Source organism: Panthera pardus, unplaced genomic scaffold, assembly GCF_024362965.1.
Source record: "Panthera pardus isolate Hobbes unplaced genomic scaffold, ASM2436296v1 HiC_scaffold_3, whole genome shotgun sequence".
NCBI classification, from domain to species: Eukaryota; Metazoa; Chordata; class Mammalia; order Carnivora; family Felidae; genus Panthera; species Panthera pardus.
Genome location: NW_026526876.1, coordinates 25,334,547 through 25,347,082, shown reverse-complemented (window position 1 = coordinate 25,347,082; position 12,536 = coordinate 25,334,547). Strand labels below are relative to the sequence as shown.

Genomic DNA, 12,536 nt, shown 5'->3' with positions numbered 1-12,536 from the left:
TGCACTGTCAGCATGGAAAATTATCTTTATAAATTTCAGATGAAAAAAAATCTTATTGGGTGTGGGCATCTTTGTGGTACAATACGTTCTTTGGGGTATATATAATCAAAGGCCTTTCGTGTATCCTCCTGAGATTGCTGTGAAATTTTATTAAAGAAAAATTGAAGAGCAACTGATAACAAAAAAAGATAATTTTCTTTTCTAATAAAACCATATCATCTACTAGGTCTAATAAATACCTCTTTTCCCATTGAAATCTTAACCATATTATTCATATCACATACAAGCTTCTTCCTCAATATCCTTTCTCCCCAAATGATATAATTTTTAAACAATGAAATAAGCCTTCTATTTTTTATGACATGTGTTTAAACAATTTTATAATCATCTAAACTATAAAACTGCTGATTAAGTAAGATGTTTATTTCTTGGGTGGAGGGCGGGAGGCGGTAAGGCAAAGAATAGGAGTTCTTGGTTATTTTTCATTTGACCTTGAGTTGTCTTTTACCTTCAGAGAATGACTGGGGCCCAAAAGTATACTCAGCACAGATTTTTTTTGTCACTAATATACGCTTATAGGAGAACTATTTTCAATTTGTTTTATGGGAGATTTGCTAACTGAAAAGGTAGTCATTGTAGTAGCCATGGTACCCGAAGAGTCAGGTGGTTCCTGCTAAGTCAATGTGGGTTATATTTTTGCCACCAACCTCATCAGAGCCTTTATAAAATATAAGCTGATCTTCCGATTGTTAGCCATATAATTTACTAAGAATATTTTCCAACTTAACATTCTCCTTCAAAGATGATGCTAAGCCTCAGCATTGTCTTCAGTGATAAAGTATTTGGGTTCTGAGTCTGTGTAGGGTCTGTTTGCATAGTAGAATTGAGTCCGTGATACAATAAAATACCTTAGTTTATATAACTCCCACTGTTTTGGTGCTGTTGTGGAAAGCCGACAGTAGTGGAGGCCAAATTTAGAGGACATCTTTGTGATATTACATATGTCGTATCTGCCATATATAGGGTGCGGTTCACCCAATAACAAAAGGGAAATTTTAGAATTATTACGTATAATTAAGCCACAGGGAGAGTACAATAAGGTTCTTAATTGAATTTCTGCTAATTGAAATAATCAGTATGGGGACCATATGACCTCTTCAAATGCTGTAGCATAGGATTGTGTCTCTCCTATTTTGTCTTTCTTGGAACAATTGGAATTGCTGTCATAGGAACGCCTAGTAAAGCAATGGAAACTTAGGCTAAATGCATTCTTGATCTGAATGAAAATGATTTTCTGTGGAAGCCAAACTTGATTGATTGTTTTTAGAGAATGTATTTTTTTTTTTAATTTGCCAATGAGTTGTATTTTTGAAAACCTTATCATGTGTACCAAAATGCTAATAATTTGTATTTATTTTGGTTATTCACTGAGGGCATTAATTCAGAGTTTCCATCAGGTAAGTTCCAAATTTCCCAAATATATCTTTTCATGATTGTGACTTAAATAATGTGATGTGTGAAGCCTTTTAAGTCCTGAATTCCATTCACAAATTTCAGAAAAACAAAGTGGACATATATTTTTAAAAAATAGAAGATCTTCTTTTCCAAATCACTGTTTTGTGGCTTGACACATGTATTATGTACCTTAAATATTGGATTGGATCATTTTTCATTTTAGGTCCAGAGAGATTTGATTTTCAGTTCACGTTTGGCTACTCCCGTTTAGCAATGGAGGCCATTTTGTAAAAAGGACTGTTTGAAATACTTAACCAAAAAAGGACCAGGGAAGTACCAATTTTGGATACTATAGCTTTGCTTGCTGCTTTTTCTTCTATCAGATTTGTGAATTCAGACAATATAGTAAAAGTCTACTTTTGGCTTCTTCCATATATATTATGTATTATATACTGATAAGAAAACCATTATCATAAAGTATAGTTACCTACCGTAAGGTAAATCATATATCAGACAGGAACTCCCTTTAGGTGAATGTGCTATATAATTATTACAGGTTACTTTATACCCAAGGAATTTCTGTTTTCTAGAGAAATCATAAGGTATGGCAATGCAACTAAAGATAAGTAACCATTTCTTTCATTTTATTTGGTGTATTTGGCTAATTATTCTATGCATATATTGTATCTTTGTCATAATACCTTGACTTCCAATGGTAGGATATTTTATGTGGTGATACTTACATTTGCTAAAATGCATATTAAATTTTATCACCTTCATAGAAGATGGTCAGCCTGGTGTCTACCTGAGGTTACAATGTTTAAGAAAAAGCATCCAGATCAGTAGGTACCAAGACATATAGAAAGTCACAGCCTCAGTGTCAGATATTTCTCATTTGCCAGATCCCTCTTATTGAAATTAATTTGGAGGATGATTTGATTGACTTAATCATGTTTTTTTCACATAAAGAAAATTCATAGTTTTGTTATGATCATCTTAGGAGAACCTCTTCTAGCATGGTGATTCTGCATGTGATTTTGCTTTTGAACTGCAGCATAGTGAGAGAATTTCTCAGTTTATTCCTTTGAATTATAAGAAAAACAGAACATAGGTTCCCTGACTTCTCAGTTGTTCTCTTAGGACCCTGAACCACTTGGAGATCGCTTGATCTTTTATGTTTGTTGCCAGAGTGAGTGGTGTGTATGAATATTGTAGAGGACCTTTGAGATCCGCCCCAAAGGTGGGGTTCCCATCATAGGACAGCTGTCTATGTCACCTGTTGAGGTACGGGCCCCTGGAAGACTCAGGGTGACCACAGCAGCCACTGTGAACCGCCATCAGTATAAGGCAAATTAATAGAGCCGACTTGGGAGATGGTTGTCACGAGATCCAAAAATACATGAAACTTAAACTTTGCATATAGGAGATGGAATCTTTCCTAACTTTGGGATCTTGATGCTTTTCTTGATTTCCTAACCTGAGAATCATGATGCTATTATGAACGAGTTTTGCATAATAAATGGACAGAACATCTTGGTTTTGCCATATTGATTCACAGTAAGAGGCTGTCCTATGGCTAATTGTAAAATGTAGGGTTTTCAGAAATCTTCTTCTTTCTCTCTTCTACTTAAAAAAAGATTTCCAGAAAAGATGTTTGTGGTAAGACAATTGTAATTTTTAAAATTATATCTCAGTGACATCACTTTCTTTTCCATGAATTTGGCAATCCGGGCCCAGATTAAAAATGTTCATTTCTGGGGCGCCTGGGTGGCGCAGTCGGTTAAGCGTCCGACTTCAGCCAGGTCACGATCTCGCGGTCCGTGAGTTCGAGCCCCGCGTCAGGCTCTGGGCTGATGGCTCGGAGCCTGGAGCCTGTTTCCGACTCTGTGTCTCCCTCTCTCTCTGCCCCTCCCCCGTTCATGCTCTGTCTCTCTCTGTCCCAAAAATAAATAAAAAACGTTGAAAAAAAAAAATGTTCATTTCTAAAACTGGGTGTGTGCCTGTGGATGGTGGACTAAATATTGGCTGTTCTAAGATTCTTCTAAGATTACTTATGGATGAATTGAGCAATATGTACATTCTAAACATTATAGCTAAACCTGTACATGGTCTTTGGGCTTTTTTCGGGTAGCATTTTTCCATTGGAAACATTGATTTTAATTTTTTTATATGTCAACCACTTTCAAAAAGGATGTGAGGCGGCATTCTGTAATAAACAAACATTTAAACAGCTAAAATATAACTGAAAATAGTAATTAGGCAATGAACGATATTCACTCCATCAGGAAACCTATACTACTTTTAAAAATGCTTTAGTGACGTACCAGTTTTAGCTCTGAGCTCACCTAGAAGCCACAGTGAAGAGGGGAACATGATGAAGTGTGACATTCTGATGATCTGTGAAAGAAATCATACCAGTTCACTTTTTTTCTAGCTCCCAATTCTGAGAGAAATATATGACAGAGGACTTAGCCTAAAGGATACTGACCACTATAACTGTTGACATCTCTATGTATTAAAACATTTGGCAATGAAATGTGGCGGGAACATCTTGGCGTCTTTAAGTACTTTCACAAAATGTAATGAGCAGGTTATATTTTAATGCGCCCACGTTTCATTTTGATCAAATAAAATGATGAATACCATCATGCTCAATATCAAAAAACACACGTGCTTCAGGAGCTCCAATTTTGTACATATGAATCAAATGAAAGGATATTTTAAATCGCGAGACTAGCAAAGTCTAGTACTTTCATTATGTGACTGATCCTGTAGCCCTTACAAAGCATCTTTGGAGAAACATGGCTGAGGTTAGAGGTAGTTTAAAAGCTAATGCCCAGCTGTTCATTTCGAAATCTGTTGCTCTCTTTCTTCCAGCTGATTCTCTTGTCCTCTGATTTTATACTATGGAAAACTATAAGAAATAAAAGCAAGTGATAATTTGGTTCAGGAGCATAGGGTATTTGTACCTGTACTAAAACAGTTCCCTTTCTCCCTCCATGACCAAAATGGTATCTCATCGTCTTTTATTCACTAATATCATTTACTTGGTTTTGAGGTAGTAAATATTTTCATTTCTTTGGGTCAACTGGACAGATCATGTGGAAAAAACAAACTATGTAAATATTTCCCCCCTACCGTAATGAGGCTGTTGCGGTCAAGGTAACCCTGCTTTTTTGTTCCCTTCCTGTCCCTGGTGACACCCACAGTCACATCAGAGTGGATGCCTGGTTTCCAGCCGTGTGCACACCGTGCTTTGATACTTACCCACGATACACTAAGTTATTTGTAGTAGAGGGAGAGAGGCATGGAATTAAGCGTGGTTTCAGTATTAGGTGGGTTTTGCTGCAATGCACATAATGTGTAATGTCAGACATAAGAAGGGTTGGTGGGAAGATGTTTTTAACAATTTATTATTCTGCGGAAAGAAAGTAAGACTTTTTCAGTGGACTTGTAAAACCACACATTACAGATTTCAATTTATTTTCTTTAGATGAAGCTTTATGGTGTTATCGAAGAGCTGCATTTAAGACCGATCAAAAACTTACTGCATACATTTAGAATATAAACAGAGGTTTTCCTAACTGAGCCACTTTGAAAAGCCTGTATGGGCAATACTGTTTTTCTGATACCAAAAGCACAGGTTATACAGAAATTTCCAAGGAGGATCAAAGTTCATTTCATATTTTGACACAGATATATTGATGCAAAGATCCTGTTTTATCAGTAGCCAATGGTGTTTTGTCTAATAGTATTACATATGAATTTAATAATATGTTTTATTTATATGTTATATGTATTACTATGTATAAGAATACGATTTCTTAGGTACTTAATTAGGAGAAAATATAGGAAGATGACCTTTCAAAGTAAAGTTTACATTTTTTGTAGATCACTAGCCTTCTTTTTCCATTATAATTCTAAAATTCTGTAATTATTTTCATCTTATAGGCACACAAATAGCGTATATTCCTATAATTAAACTATTATAAATAATTCAACTTGGTCCTCGTCGTGGAGAAAATTACATTACGTTGAAAAAACAATAACAGGCTGAGACAAGGAAATTGATTTCTCTAGGAATGATCCATTTGTAGAAGTATTATACAGTGTATCTTTAGTCCTGTGCATATTTTTTAAATGTGGCAGTTACCATGGAAACCACATTCCATGGCATGTGGTCCACTTTTAGATAAAGCATATTCCTTTTAAAGACAAACCTTCCAAATAATGGCATGAAGTATTCCCTTTGAATCAACAACTTTGTGTCAATTAAATGATTGCTTTAAAAATCCGTCTTTTGTTCTCACTCTACTTCATAGATTTTTTAGATAGATTAAAGTTGTCCTTGAAGAAGTAATAATTAAATGCTGGGGATATTTAAAACAGGGGGTACAGTGGTGAAAACCGGGGAGATGGCGAGGGACAAGCGTGTGGACACAGGACGTTGTGCCGGACGTGCACCTGTGCAGGTATCTGCGTATCCAGCAGCAGCACAGCCAGACTGAGTAAAGAGATGACCACATCCAATTATTCTCAGTTTACAGATGAAGAACCTAGGGTTCAAGGCCACTACCTTGCCCAAGGTCACAGAACTAGCAAAGCAGGGCTCCTTAATCTTAATTCAGTACTCGTCCGCGATCCCCCAGCCTCTTGCAAGAGAGATTTTAGATTCGGGGAGAGACTCGGACATGGCAAAAAAGGCACAGGGTTATACGTGAGCCCTTGCCTAGCATGAGAGAGACGCTGGTACCCTGCTCCCCAAGCTGAGAGGCTCCTCACCATTTGCATTTCTTTCCGTGAGTTGCCATACTTGCCGTTGCTGCAAAGTCCTAATTGAATCCTGCTGCGTGAGTTCCAGCTTTAGTAGGCAGTACCTCCCCGAACAGCACTGAATTCCTGTGCTTGTCTGTGCTTCACAGCGGCGGCGGCGGCAGCAGCAGCAGCAGCAAATGTTCATTGCGTGCTTTGCGTGCACCAGGCTCTCTGCTAGGTCCTTCGCGATGCACCATGTCTTTGAACCCTTCCACCCCCCCCATGAGGATTAAACTTCCCATTTGGGAGCTCTGTTTGGACCTTCTTGCCTGGGTCCAAAGATGAATGTATGTCAGTCCATTTTATCGAGGAGACAAGTTTCAGAAAGCATAAGTAGAATGCCCAAGGTTACAAGTGTGTGGACGCAGGACGTTGTGCCTGTGTAACTTAGTAGGTAAGTTCGTGTAGCTGAGACTCGTGTGGCAGAGTCCCGTGCCCCATATGCCTCCTTGTGTGTGAGTCCGTCGTCTCTGGGTTTCATTTATTCTGCAAAAATTGCACTATATTTTCGATGTTGGATTGTCAACTCATGGCTAGATTTAACGTACTGGTACCCATACCTCAGACCGTTTAAATCCAAATCAGGATTGAGCAACGGTTTCAAGCTTTCTCCGACGCCACAAGCCATGGCTGTGTCTCTCTTCTGAGACACATTTAACTCTGAAGAGACAGGCAGTTCTTAATATTTTATTTGGAAGAGAATTCCTTCCCACAAATTTCAGAATTTGTAGACTGGAAAAATAAATATGTTTTTGAGATGGGTTCACTTTTGGCTTTTCATTATTACTGAAATGAGAAGATGTGTCTAGAGGAAGAATGTAGGAAGCTTTTACGTCAATGAACCTACCCATCTCGATAAAAATTAGCAGGAATCTGCACTTAGTACTGGTGAAATGCGGTTTGGTGTCGATGGCCTATTCTAGGCGAACACCTATCATAGTCACACACCAGTTTGGAATTTCACATGTGATCCCTTCACTTTATGGAATGAATTTTTAAATCTCAAAGACTTCAGTTTCCCAATTTTTCCCCTAAGGGAACCCGTGTAATGATCCTTATTGCATGACAACAGCTAGTCCAAACCTTTCAGAAGTGAGGTCAAGGCAGTTTAGTAAATTCAAACCCAGAGACTCTCTAGAAATACAAGGAATAATCAGAAACCGTGTTTCTTTTAGAATCCTCAAAGACAATTTATGTTGATGCAGTTATAGCTCAATTCTAGACTGACTTTGGTCCGGATGAGAAGTTTTCAGATGAATTCTTTTCTTTACATAAAATACCCCAGAGATAAATTGTTATTCCACATCCTGAATGTCATTCCCATTGACATAAGGAAAAAATGCCTTCAGTTATTTTTAGCGTTTTGCTCCTCCTTGTCCTTTTCACCTCTGCCTCAAAAAAATTACTAAGAATGTTGGCAGAAATTATCTTTGAGGAAACACTGCATGAATAACTCTTCTTTCTTGATGTCTTGGAAAAGTCGTTTTTGGATTTCTGACTCAGTCCGTTCTCTGAGAGACATCCTTGATGTCTTCATTTATACATTTGAGGTAATTTTTTGTGACAGAGAGGTCGGAGCCAAAGTGCAAGAAATGATTGGCAAAATGATGATATCATCACACGTTCAAAGCCCTGGCAAATTGAAGCTTATTAAACTGTCATTTTGTCTTCCATTCAGGACTAATTGGAATCATGCCTAGTTGCATGATAGGAAAGATATTTAACACCTGAGAATTTCTCATGAGAAAAACGACAGGAATTGATGCCAGGGAGACCGTAAACTCATGTCTGAGGAGAGCAAGGCATTACATGAAAATAATCGTCTATTTTCAAGCTACTTTAATGTTTGTGTACAGAAAATGTTTGAAAAATACTGTTAATAGGAGGTAATAAAAAAACTGGCCTAACTGAGACTTAAAGCACTGAAATTGGTGGATTCATGTGAAACTTGGGAGTAGTGTTTTCCCATTGAAAGGAGTGTTCAAATTCAGCGAAAATTCTTTTTCGTCACTTATCTTACATTGTTACCTGGCCTCTCAAGTATTTTTGGATCATTGTGTCCTGGGAGGTTGGAGAGAGATCACGAGAAATCAGAAAGAAACTGTACACAATTCGACTTGCAGGGTTGGAAAATGTGTGTTATTTTTCCGGTTCATTTTGATTTGTTTTCCTTAGGTATGAGGTCAAGGCCTAAAAGTATTAGTCCTATTTGAAAATGAGATAATGGCATCCTCTGAGAATGAAGTTTGCTGAAGTATGTGGCCTGGATCTGGGGTCTCTTCCCTTGTTAGTGGGGGCCATTGTAATGCAACATTAGTCTTGCATTGTGCCTGTGTATGTGTGTGTGTGTATGTGTGTGTGTATGTGTGTGCGCGCGTGCGTGCTCAGGTCTCTCCCACTGATATCACTCTGTGGTACACAGGAGCTTCCAGTGAACATGAAACCAACAGCCCAGCCAGCCCCTAGCATCTCAAAACCAGGGAATTTTCCAGTGGAAGGACTCGAAAGGCACAGGTCTTTAAAAAGGTTAAAATTAAACTGGTGATTCATTCATCTTAAGTTTGCCTCTTAAGTCAGTATTTATTAATGAAACAAACCCCAGATCCCTATAGGGTCAAGTGGGACCTTATTTATTTTGTTATTTGCAAAGATGTCATTTAATGTACAAAATCCACGTGTTCACCAAATGTTTCCCGAAGAGCTAATTTTTTTGTAACGTAAACGTTATCCTCCCTTGTTGAGCAAGTTTTATAGTAGCTCCAGATAAAGTGATGTTGGCAACGAAAGTGGAGTGTGAGGTTCGAAAACTTTTGTTCTTCAGTTATTCAGAAATTATGCCAAAGCTGTCATTAGACAAAAGCCATGAGTTCAAGGGGTACAGGGTGTTGCCAGCCGCTATGAATGTCAATCCTGACTGTTCATATCCTGGTTCAGACTTTGGGAAACACGGAGATGCACCCTTGTACTCAGACCTCTGGGATCATCGCTAGTGACGGCAGTAAACGTCACAACCCATGCCTACAAAGTTGGCATTTCTTAAAATAAGTCGTTCAGTTCAGAAATAAGACTAGTAAATCTTCTCCTGAAAATCATCATTATCGTTAACTATTCTGATGGCTTTTTGAAATCTCATTGTTCCACACTGATGTCAACAAAAGGGAACTGTGACTTCAAAAGTTTAGTAACTGTGACTCTTCAGATAACGTATGAATCAAGTTTATTTCCATATACATTTTTCCACCTGTAAAAATTAGGCAGAATTATGTATATGGAATTTCCTCATGACAGAGGCCATATTCAGTTTGATTCATTTATTCAATGAAGATTTCTTGAATGCTGTTCTGTACCAGGCCCTGAGGCTGGGTGTTTCAGGAGGTGCGTTTCACATCCTGGTGCATGTGAATATTGTCCCAGGGTTATGTAGAGTGTGGCCCATCTAGCCCTAAGGGGGTTCCTGCTCTGGGTATGGAAAAGAACAAGAGAGACCAATACTCTGCTCTAAAGGAACTTACACTTGAATGGGGGAAGGCAGATGCTAACACAAAAACAGCCGAAGTGACAGGGAGAGCATCACATAGCAATAACGGGTAGGTTGAAAATTAACCCAGAGAGGTATGACAGGTGACTGAGTGATTGTCTTAGCGAGCCACCAGAGAAGGCCTCTCCAACGAAGAGCTGTCTGAGCTAAGAAAGATCTGATTGAGGAGAAGCCAGCCAGGCTGAGGGGACAACCAGTGAGGAGACCCTGGAGGAGAATAAATGTGGTGTCTTCAAGAAATAAAAAAGGAGGTCTGATGGCATGAACGTAGCAGGTACGGGGAAGGTTACAGGGCCTTTGAAGAACTGGGATTCCATTTTATTAAAAAACAATTTTTTTTGATGTTTATTTTTGAGAGAGAGAGAGAGAGAGAGAGAGAGAGAGAAGAGAGCATGCGAGCACGAGCGGGGAGGGGCAGAGAGAGAGGGAGACAGAATCTGAAGCAGGCTCCGGTCTCTGAGCTGTCAGCACAGAGCTCCATGCGTGGCTCAAACCCACGAACCGTGAGATCTCGACCTGAGCCGAAGTCGGACGCTTAACTGACTGAGCCACCCAGGTGCCCCTGGAAGACAATGAGAGGATTCCAAGCCGTGTCGCGACAGGATCCAGTTCATGTTTTTTGAAGTCCATTCAGGCTGTTGTGTGCAGTCCTGGGTTTCTATTTGATATATGTATTTGAGTCAGTAGGACTTTCTGATGGGTTAGGTGTGGGAGGGGAAGGAAAGAGGATTCTTTAGAATTTTAGTCTGAGCTGTTAAGATAAATGATGGGGTCAAATATGACAATGGTTAGGAGGGAATAACAACAAAATCAAGAGTTCTGTTGTTGCCAAGCTGAGTTTGAGTGACATCTTTAACATCCAGATGGAGATGTGTCAGCTGAGGAGTTGAGTATACGGGTCAAGGTTCCAGAAAAAGGAATTTGGACATCATTGCCATGTAGATAGTAATTAAAGCATGGACCTGGAAGCAATGACCAGTTTCTTATCAAATATGAAGACAGTGATGCTGGTTCATGGTCAGCCTCTACCACTTAGCGTCTGCTATAAACCTGTGACCTCTTTCATATCTCTGATCATCATTTTCACATCTGTAATATTCATTCGTTCATTCATTCATTCATTCATTCATTCACTCAGCATCACCTGTTGAGCTGCTACCACATGTCAGGCACTATACTAGGCCTTGGAATATTAAAAAAGGAACGATCCCTGCCCTCTAGCTTACAGTCTCTGGGGCAATAGGAATTTTGCATCTGGAGGGTAATATGATTCATACCAACGGATAGGAGCAAAGAATGCCTTCCTTTAACATAGACGGAGGATGCATCTTACCACACATAAGAGCAGACATAGTAACACCCTTGGTCAGAAGGACACCCTGCCCAGGCCCTCAAGTCCCCATGAAGGCATCCCTTTGCTATTGACACCACCCGATTTAGCGTGATGTCTTAATGGGCCCCTTTAAGATACTTCCTTCACCATTCAGTAGGGTGGAGGGAGATTAATATCTTCCTGGCCCCTTTCTATTGTCTGGAAACTTTGCCTGCATGCCTGCCTTGCCCACCAAGTGTGTAAAGAACTGGTAACTATATCAGCATGAAAACGGACAGTTTTATTCTGTGGCCTTGTCTAGTGTGCCTGGCCTTTAAGCCTTCCAGAGTTACAGATATATATATATATATATATATATATATATATATATATATATATATATATTTATATATATAGTGTTCTCCCAAGCAGGGTTTATTAGCATATAGGAAGATAAAATGTAGAACTTCTTTTTACATGTACTTGTATTTTATTTCATCTTGTTATATATATATATATATATATATATATATATATATATATATATATATCTCAAAGTACAGCAAAGTGATAAAGGTACTTTGATCCCAAGTACAGAAGATGCGTCTATCATGTGGTATGGGGGCATCAGGTTTGGGGAGGTAATGAGAAGAGATTGAATTAAAGGAGATATCATATGCATTGCATTTCAAAAATGAGTGGAAATTGGCTATGCAAATTAGACTCGGGAAAGCATTCCAAACAGGACTAGCATAAGCAGTACTTGGAGACAGTTTGTACCACGTTGAGAAGTCTGGGCTGGATCCCCTTGTACACTGCCCCCAGTTTGGGGTTTATACGCTCTGTCTGTGTTGCCATTTCTGTGTCTTCCATTTGTCTACCTCCTTGTCCTACTTGTAACTTACTACCCCTTCTGGTAATTATTTAAAACAGTGTTCTCCCAAGCAGGGTTTATTAGCATATAGGAAGATAAAATGTAGAACTTCTTTTTACATGTACTTGTATTTCATCTTGTAAAAATACCCATTTGGGGTGAATTTTTATAACTACATAATGTATCAGTACAGTGGTGTTACACATTTATACATGTACACACTGGCTTTCATGCCCCAATTACATTTTTTTTCATGTTTATTTATTTATTTTGAGATGAGAGAGAGAGACAGAGAGAGGGAGGGAGAGACAAACCCAAGCAGGCTCTACACTGTCAATGCAGAGCCCAATGCGGGGCTTGATCTCACACATCGTGAGGTCATTACCTGAGCCAAAGCCAAGAGTCGGACACTTAACCAACTGAGCCACCCAGGCACCCCGCCCCAAATTTTTATGATAGAAATGTCCAATAACCAACTTCAGGGATCATAACTGTCAACAATCAGAAGTCACTGAGAAACTTTAAGCGGAGGATTAGGAAGC

General features: G+C 38.9%; 1 protein-coding gene across 14 annotated transcripts in view; it reads left to right on the top strand.

The window, feature by feature from the left end:
- CEP112 (centrosomal protein 112) overlaps positions 1–12,536 on the top strand; it is a 462,552-nt gene that overhangs the window by 201,535 nt on the left and 248,481 nt on the right. The window lies entirely within an intron of this gene.